The sequence below is a fragment of the Panthera onca genome, chromosome D2 (genome assembly GCF_046562875.1).
Source record: "Panthera onca isolate mPanOnc1 chromosome D2, mPanOnc1 haplotype 2, whole genome shotgun sequence".
NCBI lineage: Eukaryota > Metazoa > Chordata > Mammalia > Carnivora > Felidae > Panthera > Panthera onca.
This window is the reverse complement of record NC_138349.1, coordinates 86455504-86475339: the sequence shown is the minus strand read 5'-3', so window position 1 is coordinate 86475339 and position 19836 is coordinate 86455504. Positions and strand designations below refer to the sequence as shown.

The window sequence follows — 19836 nt, the reverse complement described above, 5'->3', positions numbered from 1 at the left end:
CGTAATATATTTTCAAAATAGAAACTGGGGTAGGTGGAAACTAATGTATCCCCAGTTTTTCTGAAGATCTAAAAACATTCCAAAAGTTTTATTAAAATTTAGTATTTTAAATTTGACTAAGGATTTATAATGTAGTCAGTATTTTGCAAGATGATACCAAAATTTTTTCTGGATGTTTATTTTTTTTAAAACATCTGTTTATTTTTGAGAGTGAGAATGCAAGGCGCAGGGGGAGCAGAGAGAGAGGGAGACACAGGATCTGAAGCAGGCTCCAGGCTCTGGGATGTCGGCACAGAGCCGGACATGGGGCTTGAACTTCTGAAGACTGAGATTGTGGCCTGAGCCAAAATCAGATGCTTAACCACCTGAGCCACTGGAAAAAACCAACTGGGTTTTTTTGTTTGTTTGTTTGTTTTTTGCAAAGACCTTATTTTTGGGTTTTTACGCTTTTCAGACTTCAAAGATAAGACATCGGCACTGTCTCAGATACTGGCTTCGTAATATACATGGGGGTGGCTGAGCATTATAGTTAAGTGTTTCAGAAGTTTCTGTAGGTATCCTGATAGATGTTCCTCTAAAGAACGTGAGAAAAATAAGGCAACTTCCAGAGTGCCAAAACTGTCACTCTAGGATTGCAGAGACATTGGGGGATGTGGAGTAAGAGGAGCCGTGTGTGGATGTGGAACACTTTCTGCAAGGACGGCCCGTATTTCTATTTTGAACTTCTCTCACGACCGTGTTCCTTATTCCATTTGGTTTTTGTTAACCATGTTGTTGTTTTTTTTTTTTTTTTTTTTTTTTTCCTCAGAGAAGTGACGTCTTTGCAACTGCAAAGATTAGTGGCTAAACTGTACAGTGATAATGGAGAATTAAGCAAAAATACTGAATTCTTGGGATGAGCTATCTTTTGATATTAGAAAAAAAAACCAACTAATTTTGCTGGCTCGTTTAAATAACAGGGCACGGTTGGTTTGCCGGAATGTTTTCTACATGCCTGTGTCTTTCCTTCCCAGCTGACAGCTCTTGACTTCACCTTTCTCTCCAGACAGCCTGCCGACTATCTTAGTCTCTCTCCACACCCCTCACTTTCTCTACACTCTCCCTCAGGGAAGCTGAAATGTCAGCTTTGACTCGGAAAAAGATGGATTCACCATCGGCTCATTTCTCCTTTACGCCATTCTTCACTATGTTGTTTGCCTGTGCATATGCAATTAATACAACTAAGAAAGGACTGTGGTCGTTATTTTTAGTTGCCTTCTCCCCTAATCCAGTTGAGACCTCTCCCAGAATCATTCGGAGAGGAAAACTTACCTCCGATTCCCCTGCCTGCCCCCTACTCATTAAAACCACAACAAAACAAGACCGCTTGCAAACTTCCAGTGGCTCTGTTCCAAATGATGGGGGAGACATTGAAGTTTAACCCATTCCTCCAGACTAGGTGCTGCTCTGCCTAACAGATGAGAAGTTTAGGGAATAGTTGCATATTACTGTAAAAATAAGTGTATCCTAGTTTATAATGGAGGAGACCTCTATTTCTTTTTTAGTAGGAAGGATGGTTTCTGGGAGTGTGGGCTTTTGATAACCAATGTTAAGTTCCCCTTAACACCTAGTCAGTTTCTAATGGAGTCTCTGATTGTACATATAGAATAACATTCAGTATTTTAAATCCTTATTGTTACTCTCAGAGAATCGCAGAGCCTCCTTAATTTTGTTTGAAAATCCAAGGAGACCCCTTCCTCCGGGGCGATTAGAGGGTCCAGTCTTATCTGGGATCGCAATGGAGCCTAGAACAGATAAAGCTGTCGCTTAGCCTAGAGATAGGAATGTCCAGGGGGAAAGTCACAGAGCGGTGGCCAATAGATAGGGGTCAAGGGGAGAGTAATATTGATGAAAATTAAGTTCAGAAATGAAGATCAGTTATTAGAAAAGGATCCCTTCATAGGAGTTATTAGACATCTGAATAGAATCCACTAGACAAATGCGGCTGACCAGGGACATTAAACTTAAGGGGTGGGGGGGGGGGGGTCACAATTCATAGGATTAGGCAAAAGAAGCTACTGTTTGACATGTTGTGTCTATGAGCATCAAGAGAAAGTCCTCCTGCCCAAATTACAGAAGATAGAAACCAGTGTTAATAACAGCTTCCTAGTGCACAGGGCACTCTTCTGGAGGAAACGGACATGGTCTCTGACACACGAGCAGATCGTTCATTCTGCAATAAAATATTGGAGCCAACGCCTTGTAAATGATAGCCAGAAATAATGTGAGAAAGAGAACATACTTAGTTGCAGTTAGAAAAGAAATTTAATGATGCAAGCATAGACGATAGTAACTAAGCCAAAACTTGAAACTGAAACCTCTTTTTATCAAGGAAAACATTAATTGGTATTCTGTGAAGTTCTAGATTCCAACAATTGCTTCCTCAGTAGGTGTGACAAGGTTATTAAGGCTGATGTGAAATTACTCCCAACTGTGGGGGGAAAAAAAAGTTTACAGATTTAATATAAAACATTTGAAGGTTTTATGGTTTTTTTTTCCATTTGGAAATTTGGCAAATAAATTGCCAATTCTTCCTATAGATATTGTCCCATAATGAAAACACGTTCAAACAAGAGCTGTGTAGGAGATCTAGAAGTATATACGATGCCATGTACCATAAAGAATCCTTCAGCTCTCCTGGAATGATGTAGGTTAAAATCAAACTAGCCAGCTGTCTCCAGTATCACAGTTGGCAGCTAGGGGATAGGTTGTTGCTGTATTCCTTATGTCAAGAAATCTCCCTCTTCTAACAGTGGAAGTTTTCCATTCAAACAAAGCATTTTGTGTAACTCAGTGAATAAAATGCGTAAAAGCTGATTGCTTTGAAGCTGGTAAGGGTGAGGGGTATCTTTTTTACCACTTTGCCTCCTCATCAGCCTCTGCGGTGGCCCCAAGTAACTCTGGGGAATTCTAGGGTTTTCTGGAACATAATTTAAAAAACGCTGTTGTAAACTACATCTACATAACCTTCAGCTTCCAAATTGCTGCACTCTTGTATTAACAATTAGTTAATTGTTAATTGGAAGCCATAGGGAAATCACTGAACTTCTCCCCACCCCACTAATTTTACTGAGGAAAAATGGCACACGGTAAAAATGCAAATAGCAAAAAAAAAAAAAAAAAAAAAGTTACGTAAAAATGAGGCTGCTTCCCATATTTCTCTGTTGTATTTCCCCTGATAGATTGTTTCTTACAAATCTTTCCAAAATAGTTGATGCATATACATGCACACGTGTGTATCCACATGCCCCTTTTTTATACAATTGAAAGTAAAATGCATACAGACGTGCACTTTGCTTTCTGCACCTAAGAATAACCATTAGAGTTCTCTCTATATTTGAGTATATACTTTTATTAAACATTGCATGAAATTTCAATATTTGAATGTCAGTATTTTATCAATCAGTAATAGACTATTAGATTAAGATATTTATACATTAGTTATTTAATGGCCATCTTTACAGAGATATTTGCAAATGTGTGCAAACACTTACGTATGATGGAGTCCCGGGGTGGAAATGCTGGGGAGTTACTGCAGAATTGCCCTTCTGTGAGCTATGGAGACCAACATTGACCATGGTCTGAAAGGGATCAGACTTCCCCTTCCTCCATCACATGCTATGTCATCACGTCTATTTATCTTTGTCAGAGATTTGAAAACACTGCATCATTTTTTATTTTAACTTGAATTCCTTAATAGCTTGTAGATAGAACATATTTTTATATATTTCAAAACCATTTCATTAACTTCTTTCTATAAATTGCCTGTTCATAGTGGTAACCAATTTTCTAATTAATTTCTAAGAACCTTTCTAATATTCAGGAAGCTGCCCCTTTTTTATATGGTTTGGAGAAAAGTCTACATTCTTTGGCTTCTGATTTCGATGTAAATGCTAATTGTGAGTTCTAATGTCAGACATATATACACACAGGCCGTCTGGTGGCCTAGATAAAATGCATCATTAAAACAGAATTTTCCTTTGTTTCTAGGAGAACAATACATATCTTTAGTCGTGTGTTTCTTCCGTTTCAGTAATGAGGGACATGTAGGCTTATTTTTTCCTTTTTTATTCATGGTTGTTGGGAATTTCACAGTCAAATTGAAGAGTCAAGTTTGTATTTGCCACCATTTTTAGTAAATTTTATCCTCCACTTTACAGTAGACTTTTCATTGTAGCTTCATATTTTAGTGGACAACTTAAAAATATTGCCATTTTGTGGGTCTGTGTATAGATTCCAATTCATATGGGGTGTGTTGTGTGTATGTATCAGTCAGCCAGGGTTGGGGGGAGACAGGATCCGTTCTAAGAAGCCATGAAGTTATTAAACTAGACAGAAATGTTAAGAATTTTCCTTCTTGTAATTAGAAGCACATGTGTTCTGGATGTCTATCTCTAGTAAACTGCCAAAAAAGAACAATATGTCCTCATTTACGATGTTGGGAGTTGATGGGCTGAACTAGGTGGTTGTCATCTGTGTCCCCTCATGCAGTCGCAGCTGAAGGTGGTGCCCTCAAAAAACTCTGCTGACCTTCTGTCACTTGTATTGGGATGGCTGACTGAGCGGGGATGGTCCTCTGTGACCTCCCTCAGGGGACGAGCTTGACCTCCTCTACAGCCTGACCATCTCCACAAAGGTGGGTTTCTTACATGGTGGCGTAGAATCCCAAGAAATTCAAGGGCAGAAAACCTAGATCTTGATTCTCCAAGGGATGGCCATGAAAGGATTTGGGACCATCTTTAATCTCAGATACCATGCAGTAAGGGTGCATTACTTTTGGATAAGTTTCTTAGGAATATATACTGTGTGGGTATACATATACATAAATATAGATCCATGGACGTTCTGTGCTCTGCCATATGTAATTCTGTGCATGTGGTACCACTGCACTAATGGCATGTCCTACCCTTCATCCCCTCCTCACCACTGAACCAGCTGGCTGTCATAATCCCCTGTATATCTATCTAGATCTTTTTGGAAATAGACACAGAACAATGTTTAAGGTGAGATTGCTTAAATATTACTGATATAATGGTAATTTTAATGCAGTGGTGTAAGAACTTTTTATCTGGGGAATTGCTGGGATGGTATAATTCTTTGAGGAGGGGGCTCAGCAGGGAATGTATCTAAATGCTCACATAATCACGGAAATTTTGAGTATGGTAAAAATTTATGGATGATAGCGTTTTCTCAGGATAAATGGATTTTTGGGAAAGTCAGAACTGCAGTGCTACAGACGCCGGTGGTTGCACTCGGACGGATGTGACGTGCAGTCCTGGCTCTGGTCTCATTTGCCGGGAGCCTCTGAACGCCGTCAGCTTCCGTTTCTCCTCCTGTGCCAGAGTTGCCTGTCTATCGCAGCATAAAAAACTACCCCAAAGCTTGGAGGCTGCAAACAACAACGGTTTATTATGTCTCTGGACTGTGTGGGTTACCTGGGAGCTTTTTCTACCAATCTGCCTTAAATTTGCTTGGACGCTGCTGGCTGGCCCAAGCCCTGGTTCGGCTAGGATGGCTGAATTGTCTGCAGTCTGCACGTGGTCTTGCGTTGCAAACTTCCTCACCGCATGGCGATCTCTGGGTCCCAAACAGTGCAAAGGCGGAGATTGCAGTCCTGTTGAAATCTGGGCCCTGCGACGCACATGATGTTGCTTCTCTGCCATCCACTGATTAATAGACCAGGTTCACGGTGGGGCGAAAGAGGCTGTGCTTCCTGGTGGCAGGAATTGCAAATGATACATAGCCATATTTCCTCTTCTGGAAGCCCTAAAACCTCAAAATGTCAACAAAAAATAATACACGTGTTTAATGCAGTGTCTAGATTTTTCAATACGTTTTCCAGCATAAAACTTTGGCTGTTCTTAGCATTTGTGATTGCTATTTCCTGAGGACTTCTCAGTGATCAGTCCCTGATACGTTCAGAGTTTGTAATGAGGCTGCAGGAGGCACAGCTGTATTCTCCTGACAGTGGCTCTGGTTGGTATGAGTTTCAAACGCACCTTTAAAGTTAAAGGTGATTGCGTTCGGGACGACCACCTTCCCTGTTCCTATGGCTGCTTTCCTCCTTGACTGCTCCTCATCTTTCTTTATAGCGCATATTTCCACCTAACATAAGTACGTCTTCATTTGTTTATTTCCTCTCTTCTTCACGAGATAAAGAAGTCTGTATGCTTGCTTTCCTTTTGGAACCTCAGGGACGAGAAACTGAGGTCTGTGGGGTTGAAGGGGTGAATGAATGATTCCACCAGTTGCAAAACCCATACCCTGTTAACAAAGGGTGGGGCAAGCAGTTGAGTATGACTGACATTGGTTTTATAATAAGGGTGAGTGAGCAAAACTTGTTTAACCTCAGTACCTTTTTTTAATTTTTTTTCTTGGCTGAAATTTATATTTCTGAGAGTCTGCCCCACCTCCCAGGGCGGGGGGAAGGGGGGGTGGGGCGGAAAACAACACCTACTGAACAACTTACCATTCCTTTATCAGCGTTTTAAACATTCCTGAAGTACAGCAAAATGCATTATAACCTCAGATAACTTTTTTTTAATATTGTATTTTTAGCTCTTGGCTCAAGGTCCCAGAACTTATATTCAAGAAATCCTACCAATCCTAACATGCCTTCTGAGGCTCCTCTGAAATACTGTAGAATAATAACTGATTTCTCTTTACAAACTTGTTTAAGGAGTCAGATTTAGAATAATTGTTTCCGAGTATCTATGTATGAATGATGGTACTTTGTTATGAAGGACTTTGTTGTGTATCATAGTTAATTTGAAAATCAGCATGGATTGCTTTACTTAAAATCCAAAGTGTAAACCTAAGAGGCTTCACGATGACATAAGGTTATTTTAAGAAAACATTCTCAGTGGCAAACACTGTTTTACTAAAATCCGTCTCTTTAGATGGGAGAAAATGACCTAAGGCAGAATGAGATTTCAAGAACAATATTGTATGAGTACCATTTAAGTCTGTTGTATTTAGTGGACACAAGTGAAGATAACTGATCTCAGTAAAGCATTAAACTTTTGAATGTCAATTAGACCTTTTAATTAATAAGCATTGAACCTTTTTGTAAAGAACATAATGTAAATATATACTTTTTTTTTCCATGCATTTTTATTCCTAAGGAGTCTGGTGGGTTCTTTGAAAGTAAAAATGGTCTTTAGAGCCTGCCATTCTGGCATAATTAATATTATGCTGAAACAGTTCTTTCCGTTTATAAATGTATTTATCTTACTTGATTTGAAAATAAAGCGATGAGGAAGGTAGGGCCTAAACAATTATCTGCATTTTTCAGGCAGAACTGCTGAGGTTCAGAGAATCTGTCTGTCACACATGCAAGGTGCACAGCTGGTGAGTAGTGGAACTAAGACTAGAATCTGGGTGGTCTGCGTTCTACTCCATGAACTCCCCGACCATAACCACCACCTCTACAGGCACAACACTCATACTCAGATTCCATAAACTCCCCTCAAGACCCCTATAAAGAAGGTGCTATTAGCCTCATTTTTCAGATGGAAAGATGGAGGTTACAAGGGGGCACATAGTGTGCCCTAAGGTCGTAGAGCTAACAAGTGGCCGAGTGGGTAAGGGAACCACAGAAGTTTGTGCCTGTGATAAATGATCTTTCCTTTATGCTGCTTACTCTTCTTTGGTATGTTATGGGAATGTTCATTTCTCTTAGTGTTTCCAGCAGCTTACCAGAACCATGGTTCCACTAAGATTGAGGGCTTGAGCGTGTATGGACTTGTGTATGTACTGTCTCTATGTAACCTCATTCCTTCTGGTTATCCCTCCCTCTCCTGGTTTTTTGTTTTTAAGCTCTGTACCAACTGGTACCAAATGGAAAATATCGATGTGCTATGGTGATATTTGCTCCTTTCCAAGTTCAAGGTGCTCACATTTTTATTCTGAATGAAATTATCGCATTGATTTTTCAAATCCTATAAAGTATGAAGCCTAGGACAGTGTGAGAATCCACCCTAGGAGCAAGGACTTTAAAATGATTTGTGACTGCTCTTCAAATGGAACAGAGGGGGGTTAGGAAGTATTTCCTGTAAGGATGATGCTGATTTTCATCGTTGTAAAAAATCTTGCCAGGATTGAAGCTATATTCATTCTTCACAAGCCAAAATACCTTCGTCATATATATGGGTGCTAAGAATTTTTTTTTTAACTCATCTTTCTGAGAGCTTATTTGGCCAAGAATTAGAAATAGACTGCATTTGTGAATAAGTGGATATCTGCTCCAATTCCTCAGTTCAAATGCCGTTGAAGACAGAATGAAATAGAGCACCCATAGTTCTGTTCTGGGGGCTGTGGATTGAATTAGAATGGAGATTGAAATAATTGTTGTCCTTAAAGGCAGAGAATCTAGTTCTTAGGCAAGAAGATAGGGATGTTTTCTTTTCCGTCTACACTCCCTGTTCTATTAAGTGATTACATATATCATTTCAATTACACTGGGATTGATAATCTAATTCCAATGTCAACACGTTAATTCTCTGACATTGAATTAGAAATAAGATGAGATTTCTTAAGAGCTTTTAGTAAAAGAATGCATCTGAAGCTTATGGACCTAAAAGGGAATGACTAGGACACTTCATGACTCAAATCATTTTTAATATAAATTATTGCATACTTATCAAATATGATGTTTAAATAGTTTAATTGGAAATTCTTAAGGGGTGCCCGTGTGGCTCAGTCAGTTAATCGTGATCCTCAGGGTCGTGGGTTCGAGCCCCACGGCAGCTCTGTGCTGACAGCTCAGAGCCTGGAGCCCGCTTCAGATTCTGAGCCTCCCTCCCTGTCCCTCCACTGCTTGCGTGCTCGCGTGTGCACTCTCTGAAAAATAAACATTTAAAAAATAAAATGGAAAATACTTACCTTAAAAAATCATTTGGGTTTAAGAAAATGAAGCATTATAGGAAACAAATGCCATAAGGTGTCAGTATTCTAGCAGATAAGTATCCTTGAGTCTATGTATTTTACACATGACATGATTTGCCTAACACATGCATTTGCTTTCCGTAAATGTACAGAATTTGTTTCTATCGTGTAATTGTTTGGCTCACTTGAGCTTTATCATAATAGCATGTCTTAAAAACTTCCTACTTTAAGGGCATAGTTTTTCAGTCCGTGAACATGTCTTTCACAAGTGTCTTTGATCCCCAGTGGGGGGCCCCAGTGCTACATTTCCACGTTGAAGAGGAGATCCCCAAGTCTGATCTGTTCTTAATCTTAATTCCATTTATCTCCCAACAAAATATCACAAAAATCTTTCTACTCTCAAATGTTGGGATGCTGACCGTAAGGAATGCGCAGCTCCCAGAGCTTCTCCAACAAAAACTGTTGTTCCTCCTCACGGGGACGATTCTTCTCTTTAGAAACCACGAGGTGTTTTTTCTGGTGAGTTATTCCAGGAGTGTAGACTTGTAACAGCTGACCGAAGGTCCTGGAGGAGATTGCTCTTCGATGCAGTAAACTGAACGTACACCGTCCTGCTTATGGGGCGTGGGCTCGCTAACAGGAAAGCTTTCCTTGCCCGCGTTTACTTCACCATCCAATCCTCTTAGTTGAACGGCATGTTTGGTACGGTACTTACTGGGTCACGATGAGGAAACCCTGCCTTTCTGTTCACTTGGATTTGGAAGATGGGAAGTCTTGCCTGTATTTCCCTCTTCAGTCTTGGCACAAGTGGGAGCTCTCTCTATATTAAAAGAAAGAACACTTTTTGGAGAGGCTGCAGATACGCATGGGGAGATCGTTAGTAGGTACTTCAGTGGCTCTTGCTTCAAGTTGTTCACGGTGCTTTGTAATCGGAGTAAACCGTGTTAGGTCTTCGGGGCTGCTGGTACAACTTGGATTCAGGAGCGTGTCGCAGAGCGTAGTGGAGGCTTGTGCGGAATTATTCCGGGACGTAGCAGTATCTACCCTCCCTGAGTCTGTGTGTCTTGTTTGATCTTGCCGGAGCATTTGGTCTTTGGGTCGCACATATGCTCGTTGGAATTTGTAATTATCTTGCTGTGGACTCTGTCTCTGCCATGTTTGTTGCTCTCGGACATCTGGCACCACGTAGTCCATGAGCCTGTAGAGGGGAAGTATTACTGCAGACGACACTACCCTGTAGTAGTGGTCCGCTGGACAAAGTTATCGTGTGCAGAGGCAGAGTATGACTCCAGACAACACCACCCTGTGTTACTGGTCCATCGGACAGACTTAGAGAGGTATCTACCTTGGGTGGAGTTTTAGAAGTTCGAAACGAGCATCTTGGGACCCTAGGTTTTGGGCCCGCTGGATCAGTGCATGTAAGAATTTGACAGGATGCAAATCAACAAATGGTTCTTGCTCGAGTGACCAACAGGCTTTACACTCTAGGGTCTACTTGCACTGTTCAGATTTTCAAGGATGATTGGATTAGACCTGCCTTACTCTCTGAACCTGTTGAAGCCAATGTCCTAAACTTTTCAGATCCCATAATTTTATACCTCCTTTAAAAGGTGCTAGTGATTCAAACCCTGTCACATTGACTCCTGCTAAACCTAGTAGCCCACTTCCAGAATTTTCGTTCAGCACCGCTGGAAAAAACATGAGTCCAGTTATTCCACCAAACATCCTAAGACCTTAGGGTTTGGGACTTAATCATGGACACACACCTTATAGTAGCATCCTTCATCAAGGACTTGAAGTTCCAGGATTCAGGACTGGTTTTACAGGTGTGCCAAGTCGACTGGAGCTAACAATACAATTGGACAAGTGAGACCATGATGTACTTATGTACTTAGGAATATTGATCCCTTGACTTCCAATTCATTTAGTAATCAACTGTGTATTGAATGTTCAATCATTTACTCTACGTGTTAGAGAATAGTATGTTCAGGTTACATGAAATCAAGGAAAATAAATTTTTGTAAAATTTATTTGGGGCTGCGAGAACCTTCTAAATATTAGGGTTATACTTGAGGAAGCAGATCTGTCACATTATTAAGTATTCTCTTCAGTGAAATTTATAAACATGCTTCTTGAATAATGACATACATTCTAGGAAAGGGGGGAGAAAAGTGTCCATTTTAAAAGTCTCTTTTATAGCTTTTCCAAACTTAATTCATACGTTTTTGTTTGATTTATATCTTGCAAAGGAAAAGTAAAAGTTTTTATCAGAAATTCTAGAACATGTTCTGTCTAGCATAGCTTAAAAGACTTATTGATTTTTTTAATAGTGTTTCTCATTAAAATATTTTGTTACATTTGTAAGTAGTTCTTAAAGTGTTTTATTTTGGTTAAATGAATAACAAATCCTTTGTTAATGAACAATGAAGGAATTCCAGTTTTCTGTATTACATTTAATCAAAGACCAACATTTAAAAAATGACATAAAAAAAAATACTGACATAATGATGGAACTTAAATTTTTTGTCACCCTTTTGATTGGCATTTTAATCTTTTTTAACAAAAAATCAAATATATTGCCAAAATATATGGAACCCTATGTATAATGTGGGATTGGATATCTTTTCAAAGTTGCATAAACAGTTTGAGTTTATATTATGATTTTGCTGAAATAGACCTTAGTTTATAGAATACAGTATTGGGAGATCTGTAATGGTCAATTTCTAACTTATTTTGCTTTGTCAAAGTCATAAATTGATGAAGTGTGAGAGTCACGTGGATTATTTTATTTTTTGTTCTGATTATTTTCCAAACGTAAATGTTAAGGACTTGCCAACATGGCCAGTATTACTTATAAGAAGTATCACAAGCAACGTTCACCAATTAAGACAAAAAAGGAAAAAAAAAAAAAAAAGGTTGGGGTCATATTTAAGGTAGTTTGTTCAATTGGATGAACCTAGAGAAAACCAGATGAAGGGAAGAAAGGGGAAGAATTATTTAGTTCTTGCCAAAAACACAGATGATTCAGGTCAAATTCATTGGTTAATAATGATTCATTTCTCCATTGGATATGGGTGTTTAAGGTTTCATTTATTAACCACAAATCAATGAGTGTTTTCATTTGAAATAGTAGTATAGGTTGCCTTTATGGTGAAATTAAAAAAAAAAACCCTGTAGCTGTTAAATTCAAACAAAATGAACTATCAACAATTTATCAAATCATACACTGGAATACTCGCATGGAATGTGAGGAGTCCAAGTTTAAGCTTTTGGGACAAGGTTTTCTTTAAAATCAGAAGAGTTTCAGGTCTTCTCAAAATCTTACCAAAACTCCCAAAGGGCGTATTCAGGTAGAATTCTATTCCTTCTTTCTTAACATTTTTCTTTTCATTTTTTAAATGAAATTTATTGTCAAATTGGTTTCCATACAACACCCAGTGCTCATCCCAAAAGGTGCCCTCCTCAGTACCCATCACCCACCCTCCCCTCCCTCCCACCTCCAGAATTCTATTTAATAGTTGGTAAGCAGAATGGTACAGTCCAAGACTGGCTTGAATTCCCCTCCAGAGGAAATTACTTGCAGGAAATGCAAACAAGTCAGTGGGTTATTATTTGATACTTTATCACCTATGAAGAGAGCCATGTAATATATACAGCATATTATGAATATGAAAGACACTGCACTCCTGATGATTTTTTGCATAATAACAGGTACTGAAATTGTTACATTTGCTATGATCTCATATGGTAAAAACAATTGCATATGTTCTTCTATGTTGTGTGCTATTTCAAGCATGCTGACTCCACAGTTCCCTCCGAACATAAACGTCTGGTTTCTCTAAGTAGAAGCAGGAGTGCCATGGGCTCTAATTGCCCTGAGCCCAATCAGGTATGTTTTTAAGGGTAAGAAATCATTTAGGGCAGTGGGAGATGGGGACCAAGACCTAGAATGTAGGTGTCTGTAAGCATCACAGAAAAGATTCAGGAACCGCTTCAGAGCCCAGGGACCACACACGAACAGCCGCGAAGGATCTCCTTCTCTGAAGCAGACTCTAGGTCACGGGGCCCTGGGAACCCATGCCATAGCCAGGAAACTCAGCAGCACCCGGACCAAGCTCCTGCAGATGGAGTCGTGGCCACAGGCCTGCGTTGTCTACAAGTTTCCAGAAACCAGCGGCGTCACACAGATTCGCCACCTTCGACTGGTAGAGGAAACCATCTGATGTGGTTGTCATCGGGCTGATACAGCGAGACGTCAGCCAGGCTGTTTGCCGTTCTGCAGATTCCAGCATCACACCCATTCCCGGCCTCTGCTGATTGCGCCCCCTTCCTCGGGCTTCAAGGCCAGCAGTTGTGGGCCCGGTCCTCCTCGCCTGGCGTTACTCGGGCCCCTTCTCTGTCTTCCTCTTCCACTTGTCACTGCCCCCACGACGGCATGGGGCCCATCAGGACCATCCCGGATGATCCCTCTGTGTTACATTCCACTGATGAGCAGTCCGGGACTCATTTCATGTAGCATAACCTACTCCCAGGTTCTGACGGAGGCTATTTCTCAAGTGCCGTATTAGTAATCATCTTGTTTATGGTATCACCTACTGTATGAGTGGTCATCTGGTTTATAGTATCACCTAGCTCTTAAACTGTGGCCTAAAACCGAATGGTTCACATATTTCTTAATTTCTGTATGTGTTTTTGGTGTTGTTTTGATTTATTATTGGCCGCTGGTTATTTGGACAGCTGCAACACCACACGCTCTCTCTAACGCTTTCTGCCTCTGTGCCTTTCTTCTGCCTCTCATGCCTGCCGTTTCAGGAGAAGTTTATAAATTGAGGGTAACAGACCTGCGTTAATTTTTTTTCGTATGAGCGCAAGTCCTGATGATACCCCTTTCTCTGACAGTTTGCACCAGCCCGACTCTGACTCAGTTTTTAAAATTCTTCTCTTTTGGCAAGAAATTCCTGGCTTTCCTGGGTTCCTTAGCTGATACTTGTTCTTGGATGACTGTTGCGTTGTTGTTCTTGGTTGTTCAACAACCTTCCCTCTTCTAGAAGGACCATGGGAAATCTGATAGTCACCAGCCAAAGGAGACCTAACTGGGACTATGTTCTCTACTCTTTTCCCTTTTCTCCACCTTTTTTTAATACTTTCATTTGTGTATTTTTCATTTTTAAAATCTGGGTACAGTTGATAGTTTTGGGCAAACAGCACAGTGATTCCAGTTCTCTGCATCTGCTGTTCTCATAAGTGCACGTATCACCACATGGCATTGTCACCACCACTGCTCCTGGTGTGGTGCCTTTATCCAAGGGACCTCCTCACTTGGTGACAGTGACCTGGAGCCTGTGCTTCTCACTCCCCCTCACCCACACTCCCTGTCCCTCCACGCACTCCCCCCAGAAGCCAGCAGTTTGTTCTCTGTATTTATGGGTCTGTTTCTGTTGTCTTGTTTCAGATTCCACGTGAGTGAAATCATATGGTAATGGTCTTTCTCTGGCTGACTTAGTTCCCTTGGCATGATACTCTCTGGGCTCATTCATATTGTTGCAAATGGCAAGATCTCATTTTTATGAGACTTTTTTTATGGCTGAAGAATATTCCATTGTGTATCCGTTCGTTGATGGCTAGACACTTACGTTGCTTCCATATTTTGGTTATTGCAAATAATGCTGGAATAGACTTAGGGTGCATGTATCTTTTAGAATTCGTTTTTTGGGGGGGCTTAGGTGGCTCAGTCAGTTAAGCATCTGACTTCAGCTCAGGTCATGATCTCATGGTTCATGAGTTTGAGCTGCACATCGGAGTGAGCCTGCTTGGGGTCCTCCATCCCCCCTCTCTCCTTACCCCTTCCCCACCCATTCTCTCTCAAAAAATGAACATTAAAAAAATTAATTTTCTTCTTTCATTTTCTTTGGGTAAATACCAAGTAGTGGAATTATATGATCATAAAGTGATTCTACTTCTAATTTTTGGAGGAAACTCCGTAGTGTTATCCACTGTGGCTGCACCAGTTTGCATTCCCACCAACAGTGCAAGAGGGTTCCTTTATCTTCTCATCCTTGCTGGCAACATGTAGTTTGTTTTGTATTTACCACAAGCCATTCTTACAGGTGTGAGGTTATATCCTATCATAATTTTGATTTGTATTTCCCTGCTGATGAGTGACGTTGAGTATCTTTTCATGTGTCTGTTGACCATCTGGATGTCTTCTTTGGAAAACTGTCTATTCAGGTTCTGTTTTTTTGTTTTTGTTTTGCCCATTTTAATCAGAGGAATGTTATTTACTATTACTATTCGATGTTCAGTTGTAGAAGTTCTTTATATATTTTAGGTATTAACTCCTTATAGTTATATATTTGTAAATATCTTTTCCCATTCAGTAGGTTGTCTTTTAGTTGCTGTGGCTAACATAAGAGCAATTATTGCCTGTGCTCTCTTCTAAGAGTTTTATGGTTTCAGGTCTCACAGTTAGGTCTTCAATCTACTTTTAGTTTATTTTTGTGTATGCTGGAAGAAAGTGGTCCGGTTTCGTTCTTTTGAATTGCTGTCCAGTTTTCCCAATACTACTTATTGAAGAGACTGTCTTTTCCCAAGTGCATATTCTTGCCTCCTTTGTCATGGATTAATTGACCATATAATTGTGAGTTCATTGCCGGGATTTCTGTTTTGCTCCATTGGTGTCTTTTTGAGCCAGTATCCTACTGTTTGTTTACGACAGCTTTGTAGTATCTCTCAATATCTGGGATTGTGATGCGTCCAGCTTTGTTTTTCCTTCTCAAGATTGTTTTTGCCATTTGGGGTCTTTTGTGGGTCCATAAAAATTCTGGTGGTATTCTAGTTCTGTGAAAATGCTGTTGATAAGGATTGCACTGAATCTGTGGATTGCGTGGGGTGGTACATCGTTTCCCCCTTTTATTTCTAAGTGAACTTGTCAGTGCTGCTGCGTACGTGGGAACTAGGCTTGCGGGAAGCCCAGCTGCATTCCTCGTTCCCAGACTGCAAGGAACCATGCATGTGCAGATCAGTATCATGTTGAGGGGTGTAGACGTGGAAGCCCTACTACGTGGCTTTGACCAATAGTTTTAGTCCTTATTTAGCTGTGCAGCCTTGGGCGAGTTAATTTCTCCCGGTGTTAATGTGCCCATATGTGAAGTAGTTTTAAGATGTGTGAATTGCAATGTGCTATGTATGAAATAAGTTATTATTTATGAAAAATTTATAAAACACAAATGCTGACATTTTAACAAACAGCCTATTTCTACATGCTTTTTCACACATACGTTCAACTTTTTCTTTACCTTTTCTTTTTTACCTTTTCAATAGTTACTTTATGACCCTTGGTTCCAGACCTTTAGACTGTTAGCACATTTAGAAGAGAACTTTAGGAGAACAATCACATTGAAGAAAGCATCTATAATCACCAAAGGGTGATTATAGTTAGGGTACTGAGCGATGTGATTCTTTACCATCTATAGGGAAAAGGTAGGTTCTTGATGTGGAGAGACCACAGAAATGGCCTATCAATAAGTGAAGATTTGTTTTCTTGACTAAAGACGTTAATAGATGCCATCCCTAACTTCACATATATATAAACTAACATGCCTGATGCTCTGATGTTCATTAAGGTTTTGTTTAAAAAAAAAAAAAATAGGCCCAAGTGACTTTTCCTAGAATGTAAAAACAACTGAATAGGACAATGAATAAATAAGTTAACATTTTATGGTGTCAGAGGGGACAAATAAGCAATTAATTTCCTTTTTTAAGAACACTTAGAGCAGATTCAGGAGAGAGGTGGTGTGAGGTCGTGATAAAAGAGAAAAAATAGAAATAAAAGACAGGAGGGATTTGGGGAGAGAGACTCCTAATTTCTATTGTACTCAGATGTTCACCTGCTCTGAGCGAGAATAATCCACCAGGGAGATAGATATACACCCATAGTTCAGTGTTCATGCTACCAAGCAAAGACCAAAAATGATATTGAAGTTTTATGAACAAGATGATGCCTATATTATTGGAGTAAATATCCTGAAAGTTTTAAGAAAGCTAGAAAAATATAGGTGAGAGTGTACAACTTTATTATATTTAATGTATACTTTGGTTAGCAATTAAAAAAATAGGAAGAGGAAACTGAATACTAAGAAAAATTTTTTTTTTTTTTAGAAAACCATAAGGGTTAAGAGTAAGAGTTCCATGTAAGAGACCAAAATCAAACCATCTAACAAAGAAGAAATTAGCAAGAAAGGTCATCCATAACACAACTTATGGAAGTCTCAAAACACACAATATGCATTTCACTAGAAAATAATCTAATGGTGGCATCTTAAATACCATGGCCAGAGCCTGGAAGGGTGGGCCCATAGGACATGCTATGTTAAGTTTTTGAATTCTCTTCATGAGAAATTGATTCAAACCTGAAGACAGATACATGGGTAATAGATGGAGAGATGGTCGATCATATTTGTTGAAAAGGCAGCTGCTGGTCAGTATGTCGTGGGTAGTTATTCTAACACCGATGCATTCACTCGTTACTAAAATGCTATCTAAAACTGCGAAATTGGTACATGCATACGTGTTTTGTTCTGAAACAGAGGGTTACAGACTTCCTTTGTTCCTTTCCTAAAATGTTTCTAATTTTGTGTTGACTTTTAGGGTATTCTTATTGAGTTTTTAATTATCATGATCATTAATATTACTGGTTTTCCCTGATTAAAACCTTACACTTTAATATAAGAAGTACAATGTGTATTTTATGAGCCAGTAGTTCTGCCAGTAGTTCTGCCACAATGTCAATATCTGTTAACAAAATCTTAAATCATGGCTAAATTATATGTGAGCATTTTCACCAACAGTTAGGTTTGGAGGAGTTACTTTAAAATTTCTGGCTACATGAAGAGTAGATAGAAGTTCTATACTAGGCTTCGTTGCTCTAATTCAGTTCCTTTTCTGATATTGGTACTTCATCTTCTGAGCCTTTATCTAAAAAATGGGAAACTGATAAATTCCTAAAAGGTTAAACATGTCCCTTTAACTCCTTTGCTAAGTAAAGTAGCAAACGGTAGCTTCTTTTAAAGAGATGTTTATTCCTACTTCACAACATCCACAGAATAGGCTGAGAATAACATTGAATTACTATACTGGTCTTTCTTTGGAATCTCCAGGGCACTGTATCTCTTTCTGCCTTCTGATAGTTACGTATTTGTCTCATATCCACGTATATCCTATAAGCTGTTTGAAGACCTATTAGACACCTACTTCATCTTGGAAACCTCCACCAGTAGCTAGATGCTTAGAAAATATGCTAAAATAAAAGCATGTAAGAATGTTGGTTAGTTGTACTAATCCCGGTAAACCAAGTTGGACTAAGATAGGCAGCAGTAGTATGCTATTTTGCATAGAAAGTTTTATGCAAACCAGAATTATCCTGTTTTAAAGATAAACATCAAGGAGGCCTGTTTTCCAGACTGCTAATTACTTAATAACTTATTTTAACACGCTAGAATTTGAGATAAAGTCCTCCTGAACTCTCAAATGGAGGCTGTGCAATGTAAGACATAAGATCCTTATGACCTATAGCACATAAAATGATGGTAGAATAATTAATGTTTCCCTTTCTTTGCTCTAACAAATAAAATTGCCTAGAGAACATAACACCCCAAGCCTGGGGTACCTGGTATACTCTCTTGGTGGCAGTATTTCCTTCCAATCCATCTTTTGAAATGAAGGAAAACTTACTCTAAGGGTAATAGCCAAGAAGTGCTTTACAGCTCATGAGCTACATGTCCTTACTGGGCGTGCTTCATCTTCCTTCAGTGAGTTAAGCCTCCAACTCTTGATTTTGGCCCAGGTCATGATCTCATGGTTTGTGAGATCCATATCAGCATGGAGCCTGCTTGGGATGCTCTCCCTTCTTCTCTGTCCCCTACCCCCCTACCCCCTGCCCCGGGATCATGTTCTTTATCCCTCAAAATAAGTAATTAAACTTCAAAAAAAATGACTAAATGCTTTTAATAGAATAATCTTAGGCCAAGAAGCAAATACTTTGTTGTGTACAGGATTCTATTTACATCCCATCAAATAGAGCACTGACCTTATTAGTAAACCCGAAACCACTAGTTTTGATGAATAACATAACTGATGTATTTAGCCCATTTTAGACAGGTCCAATAGTTTTCAATATTCTTCAAATTTTATTTGAAGAACCCATTAATGAATGCGTGGTCTCCTCGAGAATGAGTAAAATCTAATGTGGAATCTTGAGCCTGTCGGAAAGCTTAGTTGAAAAAAATCCAATAAAATTAAAATATTAATCACTGAAAAGTCACGCAGGAATATTTTACATCTTCTTCCCTGAGTCATCAAAGCTAAAATTGGGAGTCTCCGGCAAACAAACTGAGCATGATTCAGATACTATACGTCAAAACCCAGACTAAACACTCCTGCCCCTTTGCCGGAAAAAGCATTGCTTTAAAAACCAAGTACAAAGAGGTAAGCTTAAATAGCGTCCAAAAAGAATCCTTTCCCGCAAATAGTGGCTCTTGTGAGGAGACCCGACAAGCCTGCGGCAGGAGTTCTCTTGAGGTCCAGTTTCCTCCTCATATCCTGGCTTACAGTCACACGAGTTCTGTGGGGTAACATCCTGATCATGTGTCTAACTTAAACACTGGAATAACCTATAAAAAAAATAGAGAACCAAAGACTGATTTTTCTACGTGGTATTTGGTTGTCTGCGAATTCCACATACTATCAAATGGAATTTTGAGCAAATCAAGATGAGCAGAAAAGATAAATTCCAAATAGTAGGAAATAATTGTCTATAAACTGTTAGCATTTTTTTTAAGTTTTTTTTGAGAGAGTGAGGGAGGCAGAGAAGAGAATGACAATCTCAAGCAGGCTGTGCACTATCAGCACACAGCC

The 19836-nt window shown here is 39.5% G+C and overlaps 1 protein-coding gene and 2 pseudogenes across 3 annotated transcripts in view; all 3 read left to right on the top strand.

The window, feature by feature from the left end:
• Positions 1–10803, top strand: part of LOC132684699 (zinc transporter 6-like) — a 75090-nt pseudogene extending 64287 nt beyond the window's left edge.
• PCDH15 (protocadherin related 15) overlaps positions 1–19836 on the top strand; it is a 1703323-nt gene that overhangs the window by 230743 nt on the left and 1452744 nt on the right. The window lies entirely within an intron of this gene.
• LOC145712486 (zinc transporter 6-like) overlaps positions 13361–19836 on the top strand; it is an 18870-nt pseudogene continuing 12394 nt past the window's right edge.